We start from the raw sequence: 17,196 nt of genomic DNA, 5'->3' as shown, positions 1-17,196 counted from the left end.
CCCTTGTATCAGTGATATGATTATTATTTCTGTCGGTCAGTACGCTAATCATATCTATCAAAGGTACTTGTGGCCTCCATTATCATGGTATCTGAGCACATCACAGTCTTTTAAGTGTTTATCCTTACAGCACTCTGGTGAGGCATTTTACAGTTGGGGAACTGAAGCGCACAAACTGTGGCAGTTTAAACATAAAGGTATTAAAAGGCAGGCCAAGAAAAATTTGAGAAGCAACTTGCTAAAAATGCAAAAGTTAATGTAATTTTTTAAATGCATCAGAAGCAGGAAGCCTACCCAAGAGGCAATGCAGCCACCAGATGACCTAGGTGTTAAAGGAGCACTCAAGGAAGCCACGGCCATTGCAGAGAAGATAAATGAATTCTTTGCATCAGTCTTCACTGCAGAGAATATGGGGGAGATACCCACATAAGCGCTGTTCTTTTTGGGCAACAAATCTGAAGTACTGTCCCAAATTGATGTGTCAATAGAAGAGGTTTTAGAAGAAATTGATAAACTAAACAGTAATAAGTAACCAGGGCCAAATGCTATTCAGATATGAAATTGGAGAGCTACTAACTGTAGTATGTAATCTATCACTGAAATCAACCTCAGTGTATGCAGCCCAAAATTGCATTAGTATTTTAGCATACATATCATATTGCAAATACATTTCTAATTTGCTGTGTCGTATCACCATTTGATCTCTTTTCACATTACTGCTTTCGAGTATCTCTGTGCCATGAAGTCCGTTTCTCCTTATTTATCCCCAAATATATTAACTTGTATTTTTTAATGGTGAAACTTATCTTCCCATATTTCTAATCTCTTTGTTATTTCTCTGTGTACACTTGGGTATTCAGAAATAATTGCTTGTGGTTCAACAAGTTCACTAAGTAAAACCCGTAAGACTCTGAGATGCATATCATTTGGATTGGCTGCTGTTTTTTGTACATTTGATTTATCAGATAGTCCCTTACCTGCTTTTCTCAATAGAAATCTTCATTAGTACTATTTTTCATTCATATTACCTTTATTTTTCTTGCTATAGATTGATTTTAAAATCAATCCAAGAATTTAGCCATTTTTAGAATTATTGATTTACTCTCCCACCATGTTTTATTGCTGAGCATACTTTCTCTCCACTTCTTTCTTTCTTGATCTATTTGTATATATTATTTTTCCAGTATTATATTGTACAGGGCTTTGAAGTTGTATAGTGCTGCATATTTGCTAAATATTATGAATTTTATGATTTCCTTTACTTTTGAATTGTACCTTCTCTTCTATAAAAACATTTGCACCTGCCTTTTTCTGTTTGTCTTCCGCTTTTACTCATTAGTGATAATAATCTTGTGACAATTACCTCATTATGTTTCAATTTTGCTCATTCGATGTACTCTCCATAATTTGGTTATCATTGTTAACTCACATTTGCTTATTTCTTATAGTTTCTTAATGTCTAGATACAAGTGCATGCATATGCCTTTTTTATTCTTTTTAATCATCATCTGAAATACAACTTTGCTGTGGCTCCTTTTTATTATTCGATTGGAAGTAGAAGACAAACATTTTTAATTTTTCTTTTTTTTTAAAGAAGTCCCGTTATCTCCTTTGCTATCAGCTTTGAAGCTTCACTAATTAACCTTGCTTTAAATTTTTTAAAATATACTAAATACTGATCAGAACAAACTATACTCACCTTACGGTCAGTTCTTTAAGCCCTCTTTCATTTCTCCCTGAACTCCCATTGCCTCTGAGAGTTACTTAACTCCACTGATGTCAATGGGAGTTTTTAGCCGAATAAAGAGTGCCAGATTTGGCCCTCAGAATTCTTAATTAACAACTTACAGAAAACTATTTCTGTTACAAAGTTTAACAAGTAATTATATTACTTATGTCACGTAGGTGATTGTTTTTAGGCTATATAATCCCTGTGTGTGTTATAAAAATAGGAGCCTTTATCCCCAATTTTAGAGAGAACCAAATTGTCCAGCTTTTCATGTTTTCATTCTGTTTTGGTAGGAAGCTATTTGAGACCCAGGCACTGGAGCAAGGTCAGTTTCTCTCTCATTTATTCTACCTCCTGTTCTCCCACTTGGAACATCTTACATTTTCTAGCATTTGTTATAACATTTTTTTCCTGATTTTAAGGATGGAACATTGAGCAAATTCTGAAGCTGCCTGAGATGCTCAGTAATATGTCAGGGAGGAGGAGCTTTAATAATAGTAGTAGAAGTTACTTATTATATAACTTTATTACATTCTATTTCAGCTGTCTTCACGTGAATCTAGTAGTGACAGGTGCTATATAGAATCACTCTAGAGACTGACATCTCTACCTACAGAACATGTACAAGGCAGGCTTCTCCACACTGCCCTGCTGATAGACCTCAACCAAGGCACAGAGGGACTGCCTCTAGGGTACATAGGGTAGTTTAGTCGTCATGCCCCAGTTGTTGGACTTTCTGGCTGATCCTCAGTTTCCCTGGATACCAATCCACATTCCACCATTGTTATGGTATCTCATCTATGATTTATCCATTTTTTTTTCTCTTTCACTCGCCTTACCTTTTCAAGATCTATTCTCTTTTATTTTGCTTTCTGTTTGTCCTCATTTATTCTCTTCCCTACCTTTTCCCCTGCTCTCTCTTCCCTGTTCCTGATCCCTTTCTTCTCCTTTCTGACCTTCTGTGTCAAGTTCCAAGTTCTCTGCCTCTCTATCTCAAACTTCACTTCTCCGTCTCTTTTCCAGTTCCTTGATCTCTCTCCCTTCCAACCCCTCCAATTTCCTTCTCTGGTTTTGCTTTTCCCTTTTTGTCTTTTCCTGGTGATGTCTCTTTTCTGTCCCTTTCCAAGTGATCCACGCTGTGTGGGTGGATTATGTGTGGATAGGTTTTTAAATAATCTCTAGCATGTCTCTGTTCGATGTCCTGTGTTGCATTAAAAAATCATTAAACTTGATGGACTTTTACATCTATATATTATAATAATAATTACTAGTTATTAATCAAAACAGCCAGATGTGAAACTAAAATGATAAATTAATCATTGCCACTGAGTAGTTATTATTTACTATACAAAATGAAAGTTACAATATTTGAATAAGAGGCTGAATATATAAAAAGTCTAGCTGCATTCCTTTAGTCTGCTGCATTAGGGTCTGTTTACAAACTACCATTAATATACCACAATGCCTGAACATTCAAGTTGCTTCAACATCCACTGACCAATCAGCACTTCACAGGAAATACTCTGGGCATCATAGGACTCAGTTTTAATCACCTGCAACTAAGGTGTCTTTAACCCAAACATTCTGTGATTAGCCAAATAATTATTTTTCCAGTAAATCAAGCAACCACATCTCTTGCCTTACCACCTCTGACCGTCTTCAGATTTTAAGTTTAGAAACAATATTTTAGAAAGCTTGGTTTAATTGATATCCAGAGCTAAAGAGATACCTTTCAACTGAGAGTACAGCAGAGTTTCTTCCTACCTATAGAATGTAGCTGTCAGCAAATAATTTTGAGGGCATATGCAGTGAACGTATTAATGTGATTTCACAGCGAGCTTCCTTGTACATCAAAGCCTTTAATTTAAATAAATACAATGCACAAGCTATGGATTTAAATTATTAGTTATTCTTTCTAAAGATACACTGGCAAAGTTGACAGGTTTCAAATTATCCTGCTCTAAAATAATTTTAAAATAGGTTTTTTTCCCATCAAGAAGGCTATCTGCTCTTTCAAAATGATGGTCACAGCATTGTTAAAATGCCAAGTACTCCACTGGCTTATCCCACTGTCAAGATTCATTCCCCATTCTGAACTCTAGGGTACAGATGTGGGGACCTGCATGAAAGACCCCCTAAGCTTATTCTTACCAGCTTGGGTTAAAAACTTCCCCAAGGTACAAACTTTGCCTTGTCCTTGAACCCTATGCTGCCACCACCAAGCGTTTTAAACAAAGAATAGGGAAAGAGCCCACTTGGAGACGTCTTCCCCCAAAATATCCCCCACAAGCCCTACACTCCCTTTCCTGGGGAAGGCTTGATAAGAATCCTCACCAATTTGTACAGGTGAACACCAACCCAAACCCTGGGATCTTAAGAATAATGAAAAATCAATCTGGTTCTTAAAAGAAGAATTTTAATTAAAGAAAAGGTAAGAGAATCACCTCTGTAAAATCAGGATGGTAAATACCTTACAGGGTAATCAACTTCAAAACAAAGAGAATCCCTCTAGGCAAAACCTTAGGTTACAAAAAGACACAAAAACAGGAATAAACATTCCATCCAGCACAGCTTATTTTACCAGCCATTAAACAAAAGGAAATCTAACGCATTTCTAGCTAGATTACTTACTAACTTAACAGGACTTGTAAGGCTGCATTCCTGATCTGTTCCCAGCAAAAGCATCTCACACACACACACAAACCCTTTGTTCCCCCCCACTCCAGATTTGAAAGTATCTTGTCCCCTCATTGGTCATTTTGGGTCAGGGGCCAGCAAGGTTAACTTAGCTTCTTAACCCTTTACAGGTAAAAGGACTTTGCCTCTGGCCAGGAGGGATTTTATAGCACTGTATACAGAAAGGTGGTTACCCTTCCCTTTATATTTATGACACCCACCAACCACTAACTCAAGATGCTATGGTTTTTGCAGTTATAGGCACAGTCAAGCACATTGTGCTGCCTCTTCATTCTATCTGCCTGCCTGGCTTCTGAGAGCAGTTAGAATACTGAAAGGTCTACGATATGTTTGTACGTTTGTATGGTTATGTTTCAGAACTGTGTGTGCTCAAAAGAACAGAAGAGGTAGAGAGATCATAAGGAAAATGTTCACACAAACACCCACAAAATGAACATTAAATGGTGTATCTAATTTTAGGTCTACCCGCCTGGGCAGATTCTTTTTAGTAGACTCTTCCTTGCCCTATAATTATAAGTTTACTCAGTTTTGGAGCCGTCAGCTGAGAGTTCTGTTCAGCCCACACTGGGTCAGTCTGCCTCTTCACTTGCTATTCAGTTCAGGAGGAATTTGCTCTCCATATTCCGCTTTTTGATGTGTGGGAGAAAAGGACTTATTTCCCTTGAGGTCATCCCTCATTACTCCAACTCCCATATATTACATTTGAGTGATTGGGGTATTCTGAGGTTGGGAAGGGTTGAGCATCGGCGCAGAGACAAAATGCCTACATAGTGGTGTAGCCCTAAGGATTAGCTTAGGCATCTCTGGTAGTCCTGGATTTCATGTGGCAATATACTATGTGTATATTATACTGGTTTTCAATCTTGAGACGGCAGTTGGTTCATGAAGTTGAAATCTTATGGTATAGAGCAGGGGTGGGCAAACTACGGGCCCTTCAGACGTTTTAATCTGCCCCTCAAGCTCCTGCTGGGGAGTGGGGTCTGTGGCTTGCCCTGCTCCATCTATGCTGTGGCTCCCAGAAGCAGTAGCATGTTGCCCCTCTGGCTCCTATGCGTAGGGACAGACAGGGGGATCCGCACACTGCCCCTGCCCCAAGTGCCATCCCTGCAGCTCCGATTGGCTGCCCTCCAAACCCCTCCCATGCTCTGAACCCCTCGGTCCCACCCTCTTGCATCCCAGAGCCCATACCCCCAGCCGGAGCCCTCACCCCTCCACCTGCACCTCAAGCCCTTGTCCCAGACTGGAGCCCCCTCCTGCACCCTGAACTCCTCCTCTCCCCACCCCCCCCCAAACTTGCACCCCAGCCGGAGCCCTCACTGCCTCCCGCACCCCAACCCCCAATTTCATGAGCATTCATGGCCTGCCATACAATTTCCATACCCAGATGTGGCCCTCGGGCCAAAAAGTTTGCCCACCCCTGGTATAGAGTATATTGTAGTATAGTGTCTACTTATTTAAAACATCCACTTAGCCCTGTTTTTCAGTGCTCACACTGTTCTGTGCTCCTCGTCACAGCCCATATGTGTGATACAGCATACAAGTTCACTTGCTTTTGCTGTTTCTATTTGAGCACTTTTAAAACAAATAAACCTGTCACACAGAGTAAATACATTTTCTTTGCAGCAGAACAAAACATTAGAAATGCCATGTTACAGTGGAGTCCTATCACATAAATACCTGTCACAAGAATAAATCAGTTAAAAATATAAACAACCTATGCACCAAGATGAATCATGGTAGTAGACTGATCTGTTATAGGAATTGACGTATTCAAAGAATGCTCCTTAGTGCAGCGAACATCAGCTTAAATAGAAAATCAGTTGAAATTCAGAGAGCGAACCTGTGGGGCACCAGCACTGCAGAATGTCACCGTGGATGGCTCAGCAGGTGTCTGAAACTGCTGCCACTGAGCTGCTTATTTGTCTCCATTAACAAAAATAAACAAACATCAATACCTAAAAATTATGCAAAAAGTGTGTATGAGAAAATATGCTCCTACTTCCGTTATCCAACTTGCCTTTTCCTTGCCCCTGTTTGTTTACTTCAGACACCTGCTACCTGTTGTCTTAAACTAAGATTGTAAGCTTTTTTGGTCTTTTACTATACGTCTAAACAGTACCAATCACAGTGGGGCCCTTACCTCCTTGAGGCCTTAACAGGCTTCTGCAAGGCAAATGCGTAAATAATAATAGTTAATAATATTCCTGAGTTGACGCAAAGAACACAGTGAACTAGGGGAGGTCCTCTATTAGGGAAATCCCAAATGCAAGGAAAAATACAAAGACCTATGGTAAATAGAATCTTGTAGTTTAACTTTACCCTCAGAAAATTCCCAGTTGCCTTGGTAGAGTGGTTATTAAATCACAGTGTGCAGAGAACTTGCTGGTGATTCTTGGGCAGTGGTTCTAACTACTCCTTGTTTTTATTGATGAAATTGTATTTATAATATAGCTAAACATCTTTAAATAAATTCCTGAGATTAATTTTCCACATGAGCAATTCCCACACAGTTGCATCAGTAATGTGTGTTACATGATTGTGAGTGAGAGGAGAGGTTGCCCACAGAATGGAGAAATTTGAGAGACTCTGCCTTGAAGAATGTCTTACACAATTAAAAAGATGGTTTGGTAGTTTTAGGCCTGCTTAAACTGCTTATGCTGCTTTAAGGCCATTGATTGATTTAAAGTGCAAACAGTATTACATGATAAAAATGGCAGGAGGTGAGGCAGAAAGGCTTGCCATGGGTGGAAGGTGCTTATGCTGCCTTAAAATTGACGCTATTGGAAAGGTATGGAAATATATGCTTGGTATTGAAAGCAAAGCAAAATGAACCAGCCTTTGGCTCTTTAGTGTGCAGCTTACGAATGATAATAGGTATCTATCTATCCATCCATCTTTGTACACCAAGAAAGGAAGGGTGGTGGTGGTGAGAAAATAGAACAGGTTGTGTTATAGGGAAGCAAATGATATATAAGATGGAGAGAGAACACGCACACGCGCGCGCGCGCACACACACACACACGAAGGATATGCCCTGGTCTGTGAAAGAAGGAAAAAAGTTGCATTTCAATTAAATAAAGTGCTTAGAGGAAGAATGGAGGGAGGGAAGAAGTAAGAAATAACAGCTGTTACTGAAGTTTATTTAATTTACACAAACTACTTACATTTTGTTTCATTTTTCTATAAGACGGTGGAAACAGTGGAGGGAAACAAATAGCAGAAAATTATTGTTGACTGTTCTGGTGTGAAGATGCTGTGTCAGTGATTGTGCATCAAACTACAATTTAAGCAAATAGATAAATATACATGTCATATGGCAGATGGAATTTCCCGCACCCCCCCTCAATTTCAAATGCTGTGTCAGATGGTGATTACGTAAGAATTAATATTTTTTTTTTACTAAAATGCACTTTTAGTTTTTATTTGAACTGCTATCTGAATGCAAATATTTCTAGCATTTGATACTTTGATTTTTAATATTGTTGTCTTGTCTTGTGTTTTGGTATTACCAATAATAATATAATCCAGGATCTACCAAACAGTGTCTGACCTGGGATCAGAATCTCCAGCTCAACAGTGCAAAAGTTTCACCAGGGTAAATAAGCCTTGGTGTACCTCTGTTTACTCCTGAGGGTGCCAAAAAATTAAAAGTTCTGCACCAAAAGAATAAAAATTCTACACACAATATTTTAAAATTCTGCAAATTTTATTTGTCAATGAATAATTGTGGAGACTCCAGCAAAGCAGTGGGAAGCAGAGGCCACTGGCTGCATGGAGATCAGCTGCTGCTCCCACCCTTCCCAGGACAGGGACTCTGTGATGAGGCTGCACCTGACTTTGACACAGTGCAAGGGTAGTATTGCCACCTGTCCGGTTTTTAGCTTCTGTGTCCAAATGCCATTTAGAGTTGACAGGTGCCCGGTTTTCTACTGGAACGCCCAGGGGACCTGCCAGTGTCCAGTTAGATGTACTGGCCGGCCCCCAAAAGTCCAGTTACCTGGCAGCAGGTCATTAACCTGCAGCAGACCCTGCTTAGCTCAGGCTGCCTCCTAACTGCAGACAGGCTCCTTGTCAGGCTGCAGCAGCTCCTATCAGGGAGCCCAGCTGGGTCAGAGGGGGAAGGAGGTGGAGATGATCCAGTGAGTGATGGGGAAGGGGCCTTGGGTAAAGAGCTGGAGAAAGCGGTGGGGCCTTGAGGGAAGCGGGCAGGGCATTGGGGGAAGAGGTGGAGCAGGGGCGTGGCCTTGGGGGGAAGAGGCGGGATGGGGCATGGCAGCTCAGTGTGGGATTTGGATGCACAGGGGCTCGTTGAGGTGTTCTGAGTGCAGGGGCAATTGGGACTCTGCAGGGGAGTCCAGGGGAAGGTGGTTGGGGCTTGGTAGGGAGTGGGTATGGATGTGGGGGTGTCTGGATGCTGGGGGAGTGGGGCTTGGTAGGGTAGGCGTCCATGTGAAGCTGGTTGGGGCTCAGTGGGGTGTGGTTCCAGGTGCAGGGAGGGGGGCTTGTTGGGATGGGGGTTTGGTGGGCCTGCTTAATGGGGCTCCTGCATTCCTGTCTCCTTCTCTTTCTCAAACTACGTCCATGGGCGTCCCTAGCCCCACCCTCGCAAGGTGATTTACCTCTCCATCGTCTGCTCCGGGTGCCGGAAACGAGGCACCTGCACTGTTGGGGAGGGGCGCAGGACCGCTCTTGTGGCTTCTCTTTGCTTACTCATAATTTTCTGCAAGGAAACAAAGAAATCTGTAGGGGGACATGAATTCTGTGCGCACACAGTGGCGCAGAATTCCCTTAGGAGTATCTATTGCAGTCAGTAGGGACAAACTAGATCAATTTGACTCATCCTGTATTCTCAGTTTAGTGGAGCTACATCAGTTTACACTAGCTGAAGATCTGACATAATTGGCCATATTCACTGCTGCTGTAACTGCAGTGAATAAAATTCTTGTGGATTTAGGAGAATATATAGTGCGCTGTATGTTTTGTCCTTTTTCATTCTAATTCTGTTGGTAGTATAACCCAATTTTATTTCGATTATTTGTCTAAAACCTGTCATTTGTCTATATCTCTGCTATGGAAATTTGTACCAGAGAACAGAAAAAATGGAATTGAACTTTTTGATTGGTGGGCTAGATTCTCCAGGCTGAGTGAGCTGCATTTGGCAGAGGACCGATAGAGTAAAGGCAAAGATGACCTTATGCCATCATTGTGGTTTCCTGATTCAGAGTTAGTCAAGCCCCTAGCTCAGTTTAGTGCTGCTCTAAGTTGTGTCTAGCTGCTCACAGGCCCAAGGGATTGTACCAGTTATTTGTGCCTTTTGGACTGCAGAAGTACTCCAGCCATGCCTCTTGTTCCTTACAGTGCCAGGAATCTTAAAGAAACAATGGTCTGCGGTGGGAAATCTCCAGTTAGCTAGTTAAGCCAACGTTGTGGCACCTTTGTACTGTCAGAATGGCATAGACACACAGCAGAGCTGAGGATTTGGCCCTATGTCTCATCTTTTTGTTTTAGTATAGTTCAGATTACTGGAAGTATACTGTGGTGACAGGATTATATAAATTGAAAAGTTAGCATTACTTGTCCCAAGTATCTGAGCAACCTTGGTAAGCATTTAGAAGTTTTAGTTTCAATTTAATCAACTTCTTTACTTGATCTCAAGTCTTTTAATTTTTAAATTACATTGAAGAGATTATTTGAATACATGCTCCTTTATCGCAGGTTTGTCATGTAAATTTATGCTCTAAGAAGGATGCTGATTACATTAGAGACAGTATCCTTTTTTTTGCTTGTAAGTGATTTAAAATTATTTTCCATATATCAGCCAGTCCACGGAGCTCTGTAAGCACTCAGCAACAAATTGTTTTATTTTAAGTGATAAATAGTTGGTCTGAGAAAATAAATGACACTTCAGAATGTTGCCTTTTTAAGAGGAAATTGGTTGTTTAATTGGGGTGTGTGGTGGGATGGCGAGTTTGAGAGGAACAATAAATTTAGCAGTAAATCTGCTGCACCCTGTTGTGGAAGCTTTGAGGGACATCTGAGAAGGTGGTATAAACATGCCCATAATAAGTGTCAACATTTCCAGAATTATTTTATGATGTATTATTTGTTTACAGTCATCCTCATGTTAAAATAATCCCTTTGTATATACAATGCAAAAGCATGACATTGTTTTTAGTTTCCTTTGTGTATACTGATGTGAAAAATTGCAGATAACTTCCTGAGTTATTGTTTCAAACCTGAATGACAGAACTGGGATCCGGCATGTAATCTCCTGGGGAAAGTCAAATGCATACTAGCCCAGCAGGTATTATGTCCTATGCTAGCTAATATTTTAGCATTTTATTTTAAAGCCTAAACTGTTGAAATTTGGAGCAAAGAAAAAGAGGAGCCAATTTATAAATGGTTTAAGCCTATTGGCATTTCAGTGTGGATGTTTTAGAGTTTATTTTCTTTACACATTTCTTACATATTCTGTACAGTGTAGTATGTAGTTGAATTTTTTTAAAGGCTTTTTAAAATATGGGAATCTGTCGTACTGGGGGTACTAGAGAGGATGCTAAGGGCTTCTTGGAGACACTTTTATGTATTATTTATAATCCATTGAGGTCAGAAGTAGTGATTTTTAACATTTCTCAGTTTTCCATCACAATATACTGCAAAATTAATTGCTTTAGCCCTGGCACTCATCATGCCTGTTTCTTCTTCTCGGTACTTCAAACCATCTGAAACTCCAAAATAATGTGGTCAAATGAAAGTTGAAGCCTCTAAGGCTAACTACTTTGTGCTTCAGAATATTGGGTGTGTGCATTTTAATAGGAATTCTTCACGTGGATCTTTTAAACATCTAGTTTAGATAAATAATTTACAAATTATTTAAAGCTTTTGGGACAGTTTGGTTAGTACAGTTGTAAATTAGCGCAGAATTTAGTCCAATTTTAAATCACTTATTGGAGTACTGTGACAGCTACTTTGGTCTGCTCCATCTATTTGGGACAAAAGTGGACAGATGCTGGCTGTGTGTACAGCAGAGAATGTGCCTTGCAAAGACGAACTCTCTTCTGGTGTATAGAGCTTGTTCCTGCACCAGCCTGCCCCCCGCCTTTCCCCATACTTCCCGCATAGGGCAAGGGAGGTAATGTTCTGGGAGGGGAAAAGGGAAGGAAATGAGACAGAGCAGAGCTCTGCTATGCCTATCTGCCATTGGCATAAGGTCCCTTAGAGACCAAGCTGCTCTAACTTCCTCCGGAGCTGGGCAGCATAGGATCAGGGGGTCACTACCATCTCTCTGCAGTGACCCCTCAGCTGTGGTGAAGAACTGAGCCCTGAAAGTGAAGTTGCACCCCCCACCAATTGGTGCCTTTATGTCAAATTCAGCTATCATACTGGTGTGAATCCAGAATAACTCCTGTAACTTCTTTTGAAGCTATTGGATTTTTACTTTGGAATTACACTGGGTGGAATAGAATATGGCTGTTTATTTTCCAGAATAGGACTGTCCTGTGGAAATCAGAATAGTTACCAGCTTCAGATGCATTGCAGTTGATGTCTAATGTCTTCTGTGGTTTATCAGGAGAATGCAGAGAAGCTTACTGGATAAATCATATATATGCTTTCATCAGTTTATTTTTTTTTAAGGATTCTGAAATTACTGTGTATAGAGACACCTTCCATAACATTCAGTGGGCTGTTAAAATGGAAAAATGCCACAGCTAAAAGGACTTACAACTATATTGTTTTGAAACCTGCTAAATTTCACCTTCCAAGATTTATCTGATGTCACAGGGGATTGTCTGTTTTAGGATAAAGGGAAGTTCTAAGAACTACCAGGTGGTGCTAGAAAGGAAAAATTGCCAAAACAGACATCAGGTGTTTCATTATCCTCTCTCCGATGGTTTTTCTCTAACCTTCAAAATATCAACATCCTCCAAAATATCCAACAGGAGGCTGAAATTAACCTATGTCAACCTTAACCCACCATGGGTCAAATTTTCAGCAGGGCTCCTTATATGCTTCTGAACATGTTGGATAATTATGTGTGCAGATGTGGGGTTTTCAAGTACAAAATGAATGTATCCATAAAAAGAAGCCAGCACTTGCAATTACAGATTAACTGGGGATGCAATAAAATATTATTGCTTCTTAAAGAAAAAATATTTTAAGCAATGCATCCAGTACTAGGAATTAACTTTCCACATGATTTGGCTCTCTTCATTCACAGGAGCATTTCCATGCTATAAAGGACCTAGGCTATAGTGAAGAAATTTAGACAGCTTCTGATGGCTTTCCTGGTAGCTAGGGAACCACTGTCAAATCCCAAAAAACTGAAAATGTCTTTATAGTAATCAAATAATAGATTGTACTACCAATGAATGAATTGGTTATCCCGGGCTGGTTCCTTTCTATTTAATAAGCTAGAATTTGGTACAATGGAAGAACTTCTGCAGTGAGCTAAGCCCTTGGTTATGTTAATATTCCTTTCCCCATCTCCCACCGCTGAAGACAGTTAAATTGTACAACAAGGCTCATCTCTGACCATTATGTTCGTTTTGTGGATGTGTATGATTAATAATTCCATATGTAATCAAATCACACAGTAGCCTTAAATTCTGTGATAAGCTCCAGTGAAGCGACTGATATATGCAGTAATCTATTAATATTTTCCACTTTGTATATGTATTATGTATGTTTTTCCTCTTCTCAAGGTATGAAAGAGAATATAAATTAAATAGAGTGCACTACTTGAATGAACAACTTTCAAGAATAACCTGGATCTCAAATTTGGTTATCTGATTAGAATATACAGTTATCCTGATTTTTTTGAGACAAAGTGAGTTATTGTTTTAATTTGTGTTGTATATCTTACTTTCAAGGACAAACTGTTGACCTGATCTGACTTGCACTAAACAATCTAAGGTGCACTGATTGACCATTGCATCAGACCAGAGGCTGTAAATGAAAAATGGCCTTCTGCCTCAGTTTGCTGATAAACATTTCCAAACAGCATATTTCCCAGTAAAGGACTTTGGAGAGGACACTTACAAATTTACTCCCGTGCATTTTTTGCAACTTGAGTGCAACTGGCTGAGCAGATCCAGAGCTGGAATTCAACCGCATGCCAAACCAGTGGGAAGATCACTTATTTTTTCCTGACTTTCAGGAATAGTGATAAGGAAGCTGAGTCTGGAAGGCAGTCTTCATTCCATTTTCACCTTGAGGTAAGACAGTTGGTCAGACTTGCATACAAGACTATTAAATACAAGTATCATGATCTTAAGCACCTTGATCTGGACGAGTTAAATTTATGCTGACCTGGTAAGAAGCCAGGAAGGATGGTTCAGTTGGTTGGGGCACTAGCCTATGCCTTGAAAGATGTTGATTCAATTCCTTGCTTTGCCACAGACTTGTGTGATCTTTAGCAAGTCACTTGACATTTCTGTGCTTCAGTTCCCATCTGTAATCTGCGGATAATAGCACACCCTACCGGTCAGCGGTGTTGTGAGGATAACTACATTGAAGATTTCAGAGTAGCAGCCTTGTTAGTCTGTATCGCCAAAAGAACAGGAGTACTTGTGGCACCTCAGAGACTAACAAATTTATTAGAGCATAAGCTTTCGTGGGCTACAGCCCACTTCATATGTTCCATTCTGTGCATCCAATGAAGTGGGCTGTAGCCCATGAAAGCTTATGCTCTAATAAATTTGTTAGTCTCTAAGGCGCCACAAGTACTCCTGTTCTTTTTACATTGAAGATTGTGAGGCACTCAGATTCTACAGTGATGGGGCCATATAAGTAACTTGGATAGGTAGAAGTAAACACGTCAGAAGTATCCTGATAGATCTTTGAATTCTAAGAGAGTTTACAGCACACAATACCTGTGTCAGTGTTCATGAAAACGATTTGAGGATGTCTCAAGCAAGTTTGTGAAAAACTTGGATTTTTTCCCCTTGGGAGTATGGAGAGACGCTCAACCCAACTGAATTCAATCCATTATTTTATTTTGTGGTTGTGCATTTTTTGTTCCTGGATTTTTTTCTTCATTCTCTGAAATTATCACTCAAGTATTTGCATGAACAGAACATATATTTGAAAAGGAGGGTCCTCGGTGAATTCCCTGCCCTCCTGCTTCCTAGAATAGACAGCGTATCAAGAATGGAGAGGGAGCATGGCTAGAACATGCTATGCTTTAGAGAAGACTCCATCCACTAGATGGAGAAATAGCTGATCTGTGAAGGGGCAGGGGGCGATTTAGAACTGGCAAGCAGTAACCTTGTGCCCTGCAGAGCCAAGCATGGCTGAGAATCTGGGCCAAATAAATGTTTGTGGTTCATTTAATATAACTTTTGTGTCTGTGTGTTCACATTTTGTCACTGTTTTTTAATCAGCAAAAAACGGGGTGGGGGGGAGGGTTCCTGGATGGGGAAAATCGCAACAATCCTTGTTCCAAGTAATTGTTCCCGACCTGGGAAAAAGAGCTGTTTTTCCTCTAGACTGCTTTATTACAATAGAGAATTGTGAATTGCACAGGTTTTGTTCCAGAAGTAATCGATTTCTTGCAGAGAGTCTGCATGGATATTTTAATTTGAAAGAAAAGTACCGTTTTGTACACAATGCTTTGTTTTTCCCTCTCCCTTTTATCTGGAGGTTTAAAAGAACAAGCCCAGAAAAAAAGGAGTTTTGATCACTCCATTTTTTGCCTTTGAGATTTTGCTGTATTTATTTATTGTAGCTGTAAGTGGTGAAACTATTCTGACTGGTAACATATCCTTGTCTTTTGGTCATAGGTTGTATCATTTCCCTAAATATCTGATGGCCTTGAGGTGAGAAGGGACCCAGTCCTGCTCTTGTTGAGGTAATTGGCAAAGCTCCAGGATCAGGCCAAAAGGGTTTTTAAACCAGTCTCTGGTTGCACCCCAAGCAATGGTGGTGGGGCAGCTTGTTATAGGAGTTTAGGGGAATTAAATAACTATACCAAAATGGGGTTTTAATACTTGTTCTGAAGCCTGTCTACTGGGCCTTGAGTTTAGGATTAAATTGTTCAAGCCTCTCAGAACATACAACAGCTTTAAAATTACAAAGTAGCATGTGGAGATGCCTTTCTAAAAGAAAATCTACACACTCTAGAGAGTCCAAAGTCACTCCTTCCTGGTGTTTGGCTTTATTAGCAAGGAAATAATGAGATGATAAAGTTCCTCTCAAATCTTCTCCCAAGTCTTGGCTTCTCCTATGGTTCATACCTCAGGATTACTAAGCCTCCACTCTATTTCCTTCCCTAGTTGTGTGGAATAACAAGTTACTTGCCTTTGAGAGTTGGTAGTCTTACTTAACTCTTTTCCATCAGGATCCATATCTGCTATTAGGATGGGCTGTGTCCAGGTAAACATAGTCAGCTTTTTACAGATTTGTGAGAGCTAGCTGTAGACTCCCCCCCCCCCCCCCAAGACATAGTGCTTGTTCTTCTGAAGCAGTAATGAGAGATCAGTGTAGCCTAAATATGATGTTACTTGGGAGGAGAGTTTCCTTAATGCGTACTTTTTGTGTTAGGTTTTTATTGATAATTGTGGTCTCAATTTTCACACTTAAGTGACTAAATACATATTCAGCTGCCTGATGATAGGTACACAAGTGCTGAATTAGGCCTGCTTGTGGCTAAATCAGCTCCTAAGATCCTAAACACAGATTTAGGCACTGAACTGTAGGCACCCTCCTTTGAAATTGTCTGTATTTTATAATGTGGTTTTCTGCAACACATAAAATTGTGATGAATGCTATAAATCAAAATAAATGGAATAGCAACACACTTAATTTTTTTTACAAAGAATCTTTCTTCAAAAACTTGAGCCAAAAAGTTAACCACAGCACTTCATAATAATCTGTATATTACAGGGTGCAACATATTACTCCCAACATCTAAAGCAGAGAATTGCAGTTTGGTAAACCATTTCATTTGCTATACAAGAGATCTCAAATACAGACTGATAGCTAGTCATTGGTTTGGAGACCTTTCAATCATTAAACACCATCCAAACACAAGTTTAGACTGTTCTAAACAAGATATCAAATTTACCCTAGATAACCATAGGATAATACCAACTTGATGTCAGGGTTTGTTGTATGTAGGATGGTTGTTAGGATAATCTTGGTTAAATACATTTCCTGTTTCATTTTGGGAGAGCTACAAAACTAGTTTGAATCCCTGAGCATGGGCTTCTTATGTATGGGACATTTTGCTGATAGTGCTATGTTGAAGTGTCTGCTGTAGCTCATATTAATGTCTTACTTTTGTAACCAGCGAGAAAGTGTTTGTTTTTTAAATCTAACACACTGTTTAGACTCTGTATACCTGAAGTATAAGTGTATATTTGGGACAGTTATTTTCTAGAAATCCATGTTTTAGAATTTGCCATGTAACAGTATGTTCAATAGGGAGTAGATTGTGGCCCAGCTGCCATGGTGGCTCCTCCTGGGTAGCAGTGCAGAAAGAGAAGCAGGCTTCATAGAACTGCCACCTAACAGGTGGCTGGGAGGGGATATGGAATAGAGATAGCCATAGCTCAGCCCCTCAATGTGCCCAGAAGCAGAGCCGCATTTCCTTTTTCAGGGAACATACACTGCACTGCATTATAATTGGTGCAGTTTATTCCCCCTCAAAGAAGGGGGGAAACCATGAGGGAGACTGAATCGTTCACTCACGATTTCTCGTCCCAAGGTGCTTCATAGGCAGCACAACAATGCACTGCCTATTTCATTGGGCCGATGACGGCCCAGCACAG

At 40.2% G+C, this 17,196-nt stretch overlaps 1 protein-coding gene across 5 annotated transcripts in view; it reads left to right on the top strand.

The window, feature by feature from the left end:
• INPP4B (inositol polyphosphate-4-phosphatase type II B) overlaps positions 1 to 17,196 on the top strand; it is a 476,198-nt gene that overhangs the window by 102,691 nt on the left and 356,311 nt on the right. Inside the window, exons 3-4 of one of the 5 annotated variants that reach the window (XM_074950909.1) lie at positions 13,297 to 13,641; positions 15,208 to 15,275. The exons of the other annotated variants lie outside the window; for them this stretch is intronic. The gene's annotated coding sequence lies outside the window, so the exon portion shown is untranslated. The remainder of the gene's footprint in view (positions 1 to 13,296; positions 13,642 to 15,207; positions 15,276 to 17,196) is intronic. 5 annotated transcript variants of the gene reach the window in all.

Source organism: Natator depressus, chromosome 4 (genome assembly GCF_965152275.1).
Source record: "Natator depressus isolate rNatDep1 chromosome 4, rNatDep2.hap1, whole genome shotgun sequence".
In the NCBI taxonomy this organism is placed as follows: Eukaryota; Metazoa; Chordata; order Testudines; family Cheloniidae; genus Natator; species Natator depressus.
The sequence above is the reverse complement of the archived record's forward strand: the minus strand, read 5'-3'. Positions and strand labels throughout refer to the sequence as shown.